Source organism: Nanorana parkeri, unplaced genomic scaffold (genome assembly GCF_000935625.1).
Source record: "Nanorana parkeri isolate BGI_ZX_2015 unplaced genomic scaffold, ASM93562v1 scaffold2205, whole genome shotgun sequence".
NCBI classification, from domain to species: Eukaryota; Metazoa; Chordata; class Amphibia; order Anura; family Dicroglossidae; genus Nanorana; species Nanorana parkeri.
This window is the reverse complement of record NW_017308473.1, coordinates 1-11,694: the sequence shown is the minus strand read 5'-3', so window position 1 is coordinate 11,694 and position 11,694 is coordinate 1. Positions and strand designations below refer to the sequence as shown.

General features: G+C 43.1%; 1 long non-coding RNA gene across 1 annotated transcript; it reads right to left on the bottom strand.

The window, feature by feature from the left end:
* Positions 1–2,289: 2,289 nt before the first annotated feature.
* LOC108801051 lies at positions 2,290–9,586 on the bottom strand. Its single transcript, XR_001942135.1, has 3 exons — positions 9,463–9,586; positions 4,793–4,834; positions 2,290–2,435 (listed from the first exon to the last, which is right to left on the bottom strand). It is a non-coding gene; the product is annotated as an uncharacterized LOC108801051 (long non-coding RNA).
* Positions 9,587–11,694: the final 2,108 nt, after the last annotated feature.

The following is an 11,694-nucleotide window of genomic DNA, read 5'->3' as shown; positions in this document are numbered from 1 at the left end:
TAACATTATCATTGCTTGCTGGAAACAATACATGATGCAATATGTAGTGTTGATAAATTAAGATTTGTTTTTTCTATCAAGCTTTGATTGCATTATGAAAAAACAACTCTAGTATGTATTTATAGTACAATGCTGATGGTTTAACAGGATAGTATATGCTGGGACTTTACAGCTCCTTTAAGGGTAAATCCTATTGGATCTTGCAATAATGATTGCAGGTAAAAGTACAGAAATAGCAAGTATTTTAAATGCTTAATTACAGTGTTTTCCTTTCAATGCATTATTTGTTGGTCAGGTGCAACATGTAATACAGTCATTCATGTTTTTAACAAAGTATATCTATGGTGTTAGTTGGTGTTATTCCCCTTACTCCATTGAGAAACTGCCCAGTCTACCAGAGTAGTGATAGAGATTGATCAGTTGTGGATTATTTAGACTTGGTTGTGCTGCTTCCTGTGGGGGTGGACAGTATTTAAGGGGTGTGAATGGTTGCTATAAGTTATCTATGACTAAGAAAAAAGAAGGGGGAAAATTAGAGCGCAAATCCTGGGAATGTGGGGGGTATAGGGACAGCCAGTGTCTGTGTGTGATGGGTGGAAAAACAAAAATTAATCAAATCACCCTTTCACTTGAGCTTGAAAAAGAGGATCACCTCGAAACGCGTCGCTCCTTTACCACTGTTCCGTGCACGTCCCCTCCCAGCCCTCGGTCCCTTTCACTCCGTCACGTCCTAAGCACACTGCCATCAAGACCATAGGCAGCTTCTTCACCAGTCCCCGGGCACACACAGCATTCAGTCCACATTGATTCCTCCTTCATCCATCCCTCCACTTCCTGGGAGACACCGAATACATCTCGCACTGCCCACACTCCAAAAGGGCCCTCCATGACAGGACCTCGGCTCCACAAGTAAGTCCTTCACCTTTTGTGATTTGATTAATTTTTGTTTTTCCACCCGTCACACACAGACACTGGCTGTCCCTATAACCCCCACATTCCCAGGATTTGCGCTCTAATTTTCCCCCTTCTTTTTTCCTAGTTCACAGGTTTCTCCCCCTGTTCTTGGAGCAGCAATCCAGATCATTTGCACCTACACAGACCCCACATTCCTAAGAGAGCGCTGTGTTCTTTTTCTGTTATCTATGACTAAGGCTTGTCTAAAGCCAAAGCGCTCTAGCTCTTACACTTACTTACGTGCAATATGCATTCCAACTTGCTAGAAAACCTGACCACTCCAAAAATTGTCAATTCCCTAGCCAGCCCATTCCCTCCTTAAATGTTATGGTCCTCACTTTTAGGAGTGTCTAATTGCTCTCTGTGATAATCCAACTCCTCTGTCCCTCCCTTCACCTTCCTATGTAACCTTTATGTAGTTGCCAAGGGAGGGGAGAAGGGGAAGAAACTAGTGTCTTAGCTCTGAGTCTGCTGACATCATAGCCAAGATGGTGCCACCCAGCAGCACTCTTAAGGCTTTTGAATGTCTACAAAAGAGAGACCCAAATATTCTAATGGCAACATTTTTGTAGAAATGAATAGACCTCCTGTTTTGTTTGGGAGCATCCTGACATCCTCATGAGCTATGGTAATTTGTCCTGAACTGGCAAGGTTACAGAGTGGCTTTAAAAAAAACAAACAGACCAACTTCAGAGCCAGCCAACTGAATCACTTACCCACTTCATACATTTCTTGGAGACCCCACTGGCAAAAATTATTTAAAGTAGTTTATACCTTCTACATTCTACATTAAAGGCCAGGGGTAGGCAACCTCAGAACTCCAGCTGTTCTGGAACTTTGAGTCCTATAAGGCATCGCAAACTCTTTAAAGGGCTTCACTTTTTTATTGTTGACTTAAAATGGCCTACAAAGTTGTGTACTATGTTTGCTTGGGAGCATCCTGACGTCCTCATGAACTATGAGGTCTATTTATCAATGTTCTTACACAAGAATCAACTTTCACCCAGGAGTCACGCATTTTTACAATGGAATCCAATGTTTTTAAAAAGTGTGAATGAACGTTGTGTAAAAAACATTTATGAATAGACCCCTATGTGTCAATACCCTTATGCTGTCTCACAGCACAACTTTTGGAAAATCGGGTTCCAACCTACTTTAGTATACCGAGCCGAAACAGCATTATGGTGATGTTAGGTGGAAAATTTTAATGCAAACAGTGTTAAATGGTGTTTTGGTTTAAATATTATCCATTAAGACAAAGGAACTCTCAGGAATCTGCACCACAGTCGATCTTTCACACAATGCACCTCTACGTTTAGGTCACCCTGGCCAGCTTCATCCTGTTTGTTCAGCCTGAACAAATCTATAGCCAGTTAGTATTTGATAGTTCATGCTGTAAAGTCCTGAGTCACCAGGTTGAACACATTGCTTTCCAGTGAGGTTTGCCATTTGCCCCAGTGCCGCTGGATCTCAGCCTGAACCTGAAATTATGAAGAGAAAGAATAGGCCAGTCTTATTAGACCCAATCATGATATGCACTTCTAGACCGTCATAATGGATGTATACACCACCACTATCACAACTGAATTTCAGGAAAACAGTGAAATACATGGTTGAAATGCATTATGTGCTGAAGGATTTGTAATTCTATGCAGTCAAATCTGTGATCCAGGCATGGCCAAGCAGTACTACAGACTACACTGCATTTGAGCTACACAGCCTGATCTAGAACCCACCCCAGCCTACTGAGTGGCCAATAAAAAAGCAGCAGCACATCAATAAAGTAACCTCTCTACTCTCTTCTTCTTAATCAGCTTAAAGCACTGCACCTCTCTCTTTCAGTATGAGTACAGATGTACTGGGGATTGTGAGAGGTTGATGTCAAGACTTGGTGTTCATTCTAATTCTGTCTTCCAACCCTTTGGATATTTTAATAAATACTTAACTGGATTACATGTTGTTATTGTATATAACTGTTCTGCTTTACTCAATCTAGCTTTATGTAATGAATTCCAATGTTTCCCAGACTTTGGCCCATATACAGTTACATGTTTGTTGGACAACTGCAAACATTTATGTCAATGCTGTAGCAATGGAATACCTAGGAGATGGTAGGGCATATGCAGGGAAAGGTACGATATTCTACATCAAGAAAACAGCAAACATCCTGACTTGCAGCACTAGTGTCAGAGTGTTTTTGCAGAAGACGTGTATCCAAACCTCTGTCATTGTCCTTAGTGGTGAGACAAGTTGTTTTACATGCTAGTTTGTGAGTGTGCCATGATGCCTTTCTACTGTTCTACTGTTCAAAGCCCATTTCGTGTGCACCTTACTGTATAACTGGTAACAAATTGTAGTGTAATGCAGCACACAGAGTGTTTTCATATGCCCTCTAGCAAGGGAGCAATATTGAGGATGTAGTTACTTGATGTGTCCCTATGAGAGGGCACTTAAAAGGAGAACTATGAGGTGAGTGATTTTCACTCAACCTCATAGTTTGAGCCAATGTGCGACAATGAAACTGTCACACGTCGGCTCAATAGATCGGGAAGTGAGCGAACACATACCGTCGCTCGCTCACTTCTCTATCATCTCCCTGCAGAGAGCCGTGACTGTCACTCACGGCTCTCTGCAGGGATTCTCCCCGCTCCGATACTCCAGCGCTGACTGGCGGAACGGATGGGGGAGGGGGCGGTTACAGCTGGGTCTGCCTCTAGATAGGCAGATTCAGCTGTCAATCAGGCAGCTGGGTGGATCTCGACAGTAATGTCGGGATCCGTCCCGGCTGCGGCGGTCTCAGTATACCGCGAGCTGTAGCTCGCGTTATACTGAGCTTTGGGTCAAGGGAGTACGCTAGTTTGTGTCCTCCCATGACACTTAGGAGAACTATGGGAAAAAGCACTTACCCCATAGTTCTCCATTAAAAATCTCCCACTGGCTGTATTGTATACTGTCACTAGTTTTTTTATGCAGCAGGTAATTCTACACAGAAAGGAAAGAAAAGATAATCGGAAATGAAATGGGAACTGAAAGAGGAAAGGAAATGGGAAAGGAAAGGAGGAGGGAAAGGAAATGGGAAAGGAAAGGACACGGGAAAGGAAAGGAAATAAGAAAGGAGAAAGGAAAGGTGAAAGTAAATAGGTAAGGTGAAAGCAAGAGGCAAAAGAAGAAGGGAAACGAAAGGTAAGGAAAAGAGAAAGCAAAAGAGGAAAGGAAAAGAAAAGAGGAAAAGGAAAGGCAAAGAAAAAAGAAAAAGCAAAGGAAAATAGAAAATGCAAAGGAAAGGAAAGGAAAAAAGCAAAGGAAAGGAAAAGAGAAAAGGGAAGGAAAAAAGGAAAGAAAAGGCAAGTAAAAGAGCAAAGGAAAATATAGGTAAAAAGGGAAGAAAAGGAAAAGAGTACAGGAAAGGAAAAGAGGAAAGGAAAAGAAAAAAGAAAAGAGGAAAGAAAAAGAGGAAAGGAAAGGAAAAGAGCAAAGGAAAGGTACAAATTGAAGGGAAACGAAAGGTAAGGAAAAGAGAAAGCAAAAGAGGAAATAATAGGAAAAGAGGAAAGTAAAGGAAATGAGCAAAAGGAAAGGAGAGGAAAGGAAAAATTAGAGAGTCTTGGGAGTGATATGGTTGTAGATGGCAGACACTATACAGCAGGATAGGCAACCTTGGCCCAATCAGTGATGAAACTACAAATCCCATGATGCCTCTGTTTCTGGAAATAATGCCTGCTGCTGCCAGTGTCTTGCTATGCCTTATGGAACCTGGATTTCCACAACAGCTGAGTTCCAAGGTTGCCTATTCCTGCTATACAGTATAGATTGTTACAATGATGACATTATTACTCACATCTCCATTAAGAAAGCAATATAACAACGCCACAATGAATCCCTGGAGGAAAAGAACACAATAAGCAATCATTAAGAAAATGTAAACATTTCCTTGTTTAAAAGAACAGATTACTTCCTCCTTATTAGGAATTCAAAACATTCAAAATATTAATTGTTAAAGAATATATAGTATATAAATAATATAATATTCATTGTTAAAGAATATATAATATATAAAGAATATAATATTCATTGTTAAAGATTTGGATACTTTAGAAGAACAGAAAAAATATAAACTTTGAAAAAGGAGAGAAAAAACACAACACCCTTACAGGTAACTCATCTTTTAATTGTTACTTCTCTCTATAAACTGTGCATGGTCTAACCCACCACCTCCAATATAATACCCCCATTGGCAACGCTGCTGTCCCACCTACAGGTGCTTATATAGAACGCCTTTTAACCCATACACCGCCAAAGCCCTTTTTTGTCCATTTTGACACATGTTAAAATGCACATATGAGGCTTGAAGAACACGTAACATTCCCACAACAATGCATGTTTTCTGAAAGAAAAGCCCCTGTGTAATAAAATGTTGGCAGTTTTACATTTTTATCTCAAGCGATATTTGCGCTACTGTTTATCAAATCTAAATTTTCAGTAAAAAAGTCAGTACCCAAAATTGTCCGTAGACAATGCTTTAAGAGCCTTTACAGCCTAATAATTTAGGGTTAGCAGTGAATGATGGCCCTAGAACTATTGCTCTCACAATGGCAGATGTAGCAATGCCTAATATGAGTGGTGCAATCATAATTTTTTTGCGCATGCACACCTAATGAGCGTATTTGTGTTTGTATGTGCATGTAGATTTGGGTGGGGGGCTCACAAACATATTTTTAAGATTTATTCTATTAAACTTTAACTTTTTAAATTTAACATTGTTGATATCACACACGGGTGACAGGCCCCTTGGCAAGGTGACATGTTCTCCTAAAGGCGATATCAGGGGTCTATTAGCCACCTAATGTCACCTCTGCACTGTGTTGAAGCAAACTGAGCACAAGCTGTGCTCGTTTAGTTTCAACCCTAGCCAGAGCAACCAAGGTTTGACAGCTTTGAACACAGAAGTGCTAAGAGCTGAGCACTTCCAGGTTCATTCTACCCAGGGAATATCACAGATGGTGGGTAGGTCCTGGTTGGCTCCTCTCTAAGTTGGCCCTCTATGTATGTATGTATGTATGTGAGATAGGGACCTTAGATTGTAAGCTCCTTGAGGGGAGGGACTGAATGTGCAATTATATAAAGCTCTGTGTAAATTGTAAATCCATGCCCATCTCTATAAGCCTTTCAGGATAAATACTTGGCCTTAGGACCAGGTATCTCAGTTGTGTTTGTATGTGTATCTCAGTTCTACACTATTGTAACATGTCTGAAGTGAGAGTTAGGTCTACCTATGATGTCAATTACAGGCCTCTCTCATCTTTTTAAGTGGGAGAACTTGCACAATTGGTGGCTGACTAAATACTTTTTTGCCCATATGTATATATGAGAGTCTATTTGACGTCAATGGCAATCCTCCAGCATTATATCAACAACGTAATTGGCTGCAATTGTAAGATGAACACACAGTGAAGTGATCAAGAGAGATATGACAGTATCTAGGATTAGCACAAACCATTAAAGAGCTTATCGTGCTCTGGCAAATGTCTGCATAGACAATTTCTTCTTAACATGACTTTTGGAGCTGATAATGATGTTTGAATCCAATAAAACTGAGTTCACTGGTTAAACTTGGGCTATGGAAATTTTGTAACAATATCCAGGATAGATATGAGTCAATGCCGATCACAGGCATGCCATAAGCCTGGTTTTGTTGTCGCAGGTATATAATATAGTTTGTACCATAGACCGCAGACTTTTGGAGGAATCTGGAGACCTTTAAGTTTTAGATTTGTGTTTATTCAGTAGTAGGAGGTGGATTTCTCCTGGTCTCATTCTTCATTTAAGAAAGTTATTTATTATGGATTCCAGATTCTGAGAGGATGCATTGCTTAAAGGAGAACTATGAGGTGAGTGCTTTTCACTCACCTCATAGTTCTAGCCGACCTGTGACAATGAGACTGTCACAGGTCGGCTGAGTAGATCGGGAAGTGAGCGAACACATACCGGCGTTCGCTCACTTCTCAAACCTGTCACGGCTCTCTGCCGCGACAGGGGAGGGAATGGATTCCCCCCTCCCCGCTCCGATCCTCATGCGCTGACTGGCGGAACGGACAGGGGAGGGGGCGGCTACAGCTGGCTCTGCCTCTAGATAGGCAGAGCCAGCTGTCACTCACACAGCAGGGCGAATCCAGACATAATTATCGGGATCCGCTTCAGCTGCGGCGTCTCAGTATACTGAGCTTAGGGTGACGGGAGGACGTTAGTTTGTGTCCTCCCGTTACCCCAAGGAGCACTATGGGTAAAAGCCCTAACCCCATAGTTCTCCTTTAAAGTAGAATTCTGGGCAAACAACTAAAAAAACTAAAAAAGAAAAGCCCCACTGCAATGGTTAAGTGCTCATTTTGTCTATGGAGCTCAAATAAAGCTGTGTTACTCCTCTGATAAGCAGTCCTGTCCGCTACCTCCACGCTGCTAGACCGGTCCCTGCAGCCTCTTCTCCTATCGACTTCAGCGCACTAAGTGCTGCTGACGTCCTCAAATCTTATGCAGGTCCATTGACCTGTATTACACGTGAGAGCGCCAAGGGTCATTCCATAGCCAGAGCGGAGGGGCCAGGAGAGGTGAGCGCTGACTGCCATGGGACCGTGGATCAGGTGAGTAATACAAATTTATTTGAGCCCCCTACACAAAACGTCGATGGTGGGCCTTAACAATGTTTGCTACCAGAAGTGTGTTACATCCTTAGGTTACATACATTGGTTATCATTTTTGTAGAGGTCTAGATAAGTTAAGTTGCAAAGGTCAGAGTTCTGACGGAATCTGCTCAGAAGATGAACGAAGTTAGAAGTCTGCATTGTGCAACCTACATTTAGTCAAGTGTGGAATGTCCCTCGGCGTCCTCACATCTAATACATTTATTATATGTGATGACTCACGGGTCATTAGTCCATAGGTGTGGAGGGAAAGAGAGGTTGTGGGGGCCAGTCTACCAGCCTAAGACAGGGACAGGGATAGTTTATTTTACACTATAGACTAAATGAGCAGTTTCTGCTCTGAGTTTTTCTTTAACTTTGAAGTCTTTAAAGCAGAACTATGAGGGGAGTGAAAATCACTCAGCCTCATAGTTCGAGCCAACGTGTGACAATGAAACTGTCACAGGTCGGCTCTATAGATCGGGAAGTGAGCGAACACATACCATCACTCGATCACTTCTCGATCATGTCCCTGCAGAGAGCGTGACTGTTAGTCACGGCTCCCTGCAGGAATTCTCCCCCTCCGATCCTCCAGCGCTGACTGGAGAAATGGACGGAGGAGCGGGCGGGGACAGCTGGCTCTGCCTCTAGATAGGCAGAGCCAGCTGTCATTCACACAGCTGGGTGGATCTCAACAGCATTGTCGGGATCTGTCCCGGCTGCGGTGGTCTCAGTATACTGCGAGCTGTAGCTCGCGATATACTGAGTTTGGGTCACGGGAGTAGGTTAGTATATATCCTCCTGTGACCCTTAAGAGAACTATGGGTGAAAACACTTACCCCATAGTTCTCTTTTAAGGTATAACACTATGGGGTGTATTTATATTTTTTAAAAATCACAAACGTTTGTACTGTCCGAATGGAGGCAAACATTAATGTTATTAGTATATTTTCTTTCCAAGTCATATGTAATATTAGTAAAATACCACATTATGACCACCAGATGGAGCTGAGGAACACAGGAATAACAAGGTCCTAGAAAAGGGAATGAATGCACTGTAAAACAAAGGTATGGGGTTTGCATTTGGGATTTTCAGATACCAAGTACCGTACTCGGTACAAGTACAAGTGCAGATACTTTTCCAGCTCCAGGACTAGACTAGAAAAAAATTCTAAAGTTAGGAGGCAGCTGTCATTGTTAAGGAGCACACGGAGCTCCTGGGATTTGTGCATCCCCATTTTAATGTATGATTTTTTTTTAAATATATATATAAGTGATGCACCGATACCATTTTTCCAAGTACAAGTACTGAAACTCATAGATACAAGTACTCATACATTTTTGTTTATTGTCATGTGACAGTTTTTCTAAATCAATACAGACTAATGTTTTCAGGACAGCGGTGGAGCGCCAGAGCCAGGTCCCAGCTGCAACCGCTGCAACCCTGGTAGTTCTCATAAAAATGCCAAGTATCGGCACTGGTATCTGGACGTCCCTAGTTTGCATCTTCAACAAGTTGTGGAAAATGTAGGTTGATTCCACTGGCATCTACCCAAATGTGAACTGATCCAAGAAAAATATGGAAGATTCTTTAGCAGATTTCAACAAGCCAATGAAGGTTTTTGGAATGATACTTGCACCATTTTTCATGGTCCCTAGCAAACATCTTCTGTAAAACGCACCAAAAAGATGCAAAAGCACCCAGCCTACATAGATCTGTGTATGTACCTATTAACTGCTCATCCAATACAAACAACAAGTATTATTGATATCTGTGTAATTACCGTGACCATCTGACATTTATAAGTGGACGATATATAAATCAGTCAATTACCTGATTGGATCCCAGAACAAGTTCAAAATATAACCTGGCCCAAACTCCAATATGTTCAGGAAACAAAGCGAAGACAACATAATGAATTCCAAACAAAGGGATAAGGAGAAGAGTTGATTTAGCTAGTCTCCTAAGAAAAAAAATATATATATTTTAAGTATTAAATATAAAAAAAGCATGTGACCATTTTTTACATTCTTAAACCTTATAGTCTGTTTCTCACATATTTTTAAAGGGCCACTACAGCTCCAGCCATTCCTCACCCCCTACCCTCCCTGAAACCCTTCTTAGATCTTTCTTTTCATAAAAACAAAACATTGACATACTTTTTTTTCCTGCAGTCTTCAGGCAGGTCTGGTGCCGTCACATGTCCTCTTCCGGTTGTCCCAAGGCTTCTCACCGCCTGAGGCCGGTGGGTGGAGATGGTGCAAGCTAACTGGGTGGGGATGTTGGGGGCGAAGCTATTCCTCTATGTCAGCTTCCTGTCCAGTTTGGGTCGGATTCCCACTCAGTTCCTGGGCAGTGATGTCACTGGTTGCCAGGAGCTGAGCGGGACGCCAGCCAGAGCGTCCTAGGTTACTCCCGATACTTAACCCGATACCGGAACTTCCCGATTGGCCGGGAAGCCAGCTACATGCTCACTCGTCACCAGAGAGCATGGAGCTGGCATCCTGGCCAATCGGGAATATCAGGGGCGGATAATGACTCGCCCCGTGACTGGCCGGGAAGCTGGCTCCATGCTCCCTCGTCACTTATTGGCTAGGGAGCATGGAGCCAGCATCCCAGCCAATCAGGAAGCCGGGGGGCAGGTAATTACTCGCCGCCCGGTTTACTGATTGGTCGGGAACCTGGCCAATCAGGAAGCCGGACGGCGAGTCATTACACACCGTTCAGCTTCCCGATTGACCTGGAAGCCTGCTCCATGCTTCTTCGTCACCTGGGAGCATGGAGCTGGCTTCCTGGCCAATCAGGAAGTCGAGGGGCATGTAATGACTCTCCGCTCGGCTTCCTGATTGGTCGGAAAGTTGGCCAATCAGGAAGCCAGGCGGCGAGTCATTACCAGCCCCCTGGCTTCCTGATTGGCCAGGAAGCTGCCTCCATGCTTCCTTGTCACCTGGTGGCCCACATACACATCACCTGGCTAATCAGGAAGCCGGGGGGGTGAGTCATGATACGCCTCCCGGCTTCCTTAATGGGACATCCGGTTTCGGTATTCGGTATCAGCGAGTACCGAAAAAAAAATATCGGTACTCATACTTGATTACTGAAAAAAACGGTATCGATGCATCCCTAGTTTGGTCTCAAATTAAGCAGATTTAGTTGCCAACTCAGGCTCCTGCAATGGTCAGCACTCAGCTCTCTCCCCCCTCTGCTCCGGCTATGGAATGTCCCTTAGTGTCCTCACATCTAATGCAGGTCCATGGCCACCAATCTGGCTTTTTTATGTTTTTCTTTCCACGGTGGTGTCTTCCTGAGTATTCTTCATTTGAGCCAATTTTTGCTATCTTGCCATGGCTTCACTCGACAATAAGGTAGTACAAAGTTCTACTCCACTGGAACTGCCATCCTTTGAAGTAGCTTGTGATAAGATACTGGGATCTGTGCTGTCATATGTGTAATCAATTGTTTAACAGCCACTGATACCATCCTCTGCATTGCTAAACAGCCCTGCCAGCACCCGTGCAGCCTGTCTAGTGAATCTGACCATGATTTATGTTACATCCTAAATATGGAGGTAACATGATACATGTCCAGAAAGGTAAACTCAGCTTTTACATACTATACATACAGTATATAGCCTATCTGTATGAAGGAGATGTTAGTACTCCTGTAACAGAGTAGGACCCAGCTGTCGTTGGTATTTCAGGTGGCACCTATAGGTACATGCCCGCCATGCCCAATGATAAGTTCAGCCTGACATCTTATCCTCTGATCATCTGATGCATTTGCTGCCTTTATACTTCTATTCACGCAGAGAATCCCTGATAGCTGCTACTGAACTCAGGATGATACGCAGGTGTAGAGAGTAGAAAGAGCTATTGACTAAACAAAGTGCTGCTTAGTGGCCAAACACCAGGGAGATGAGATAGTGGGGTGAGGGTCTACAGGGCTCCAGCAAAAATTAGACAACTGCCAAGCCATTGTACTTGTGCCCCTATCAGCCACGTGACACTCATCCTGCCCTCGGTAAAAAATTTTACATAGTTACATAGTATTTGAGGTTGAATAAAG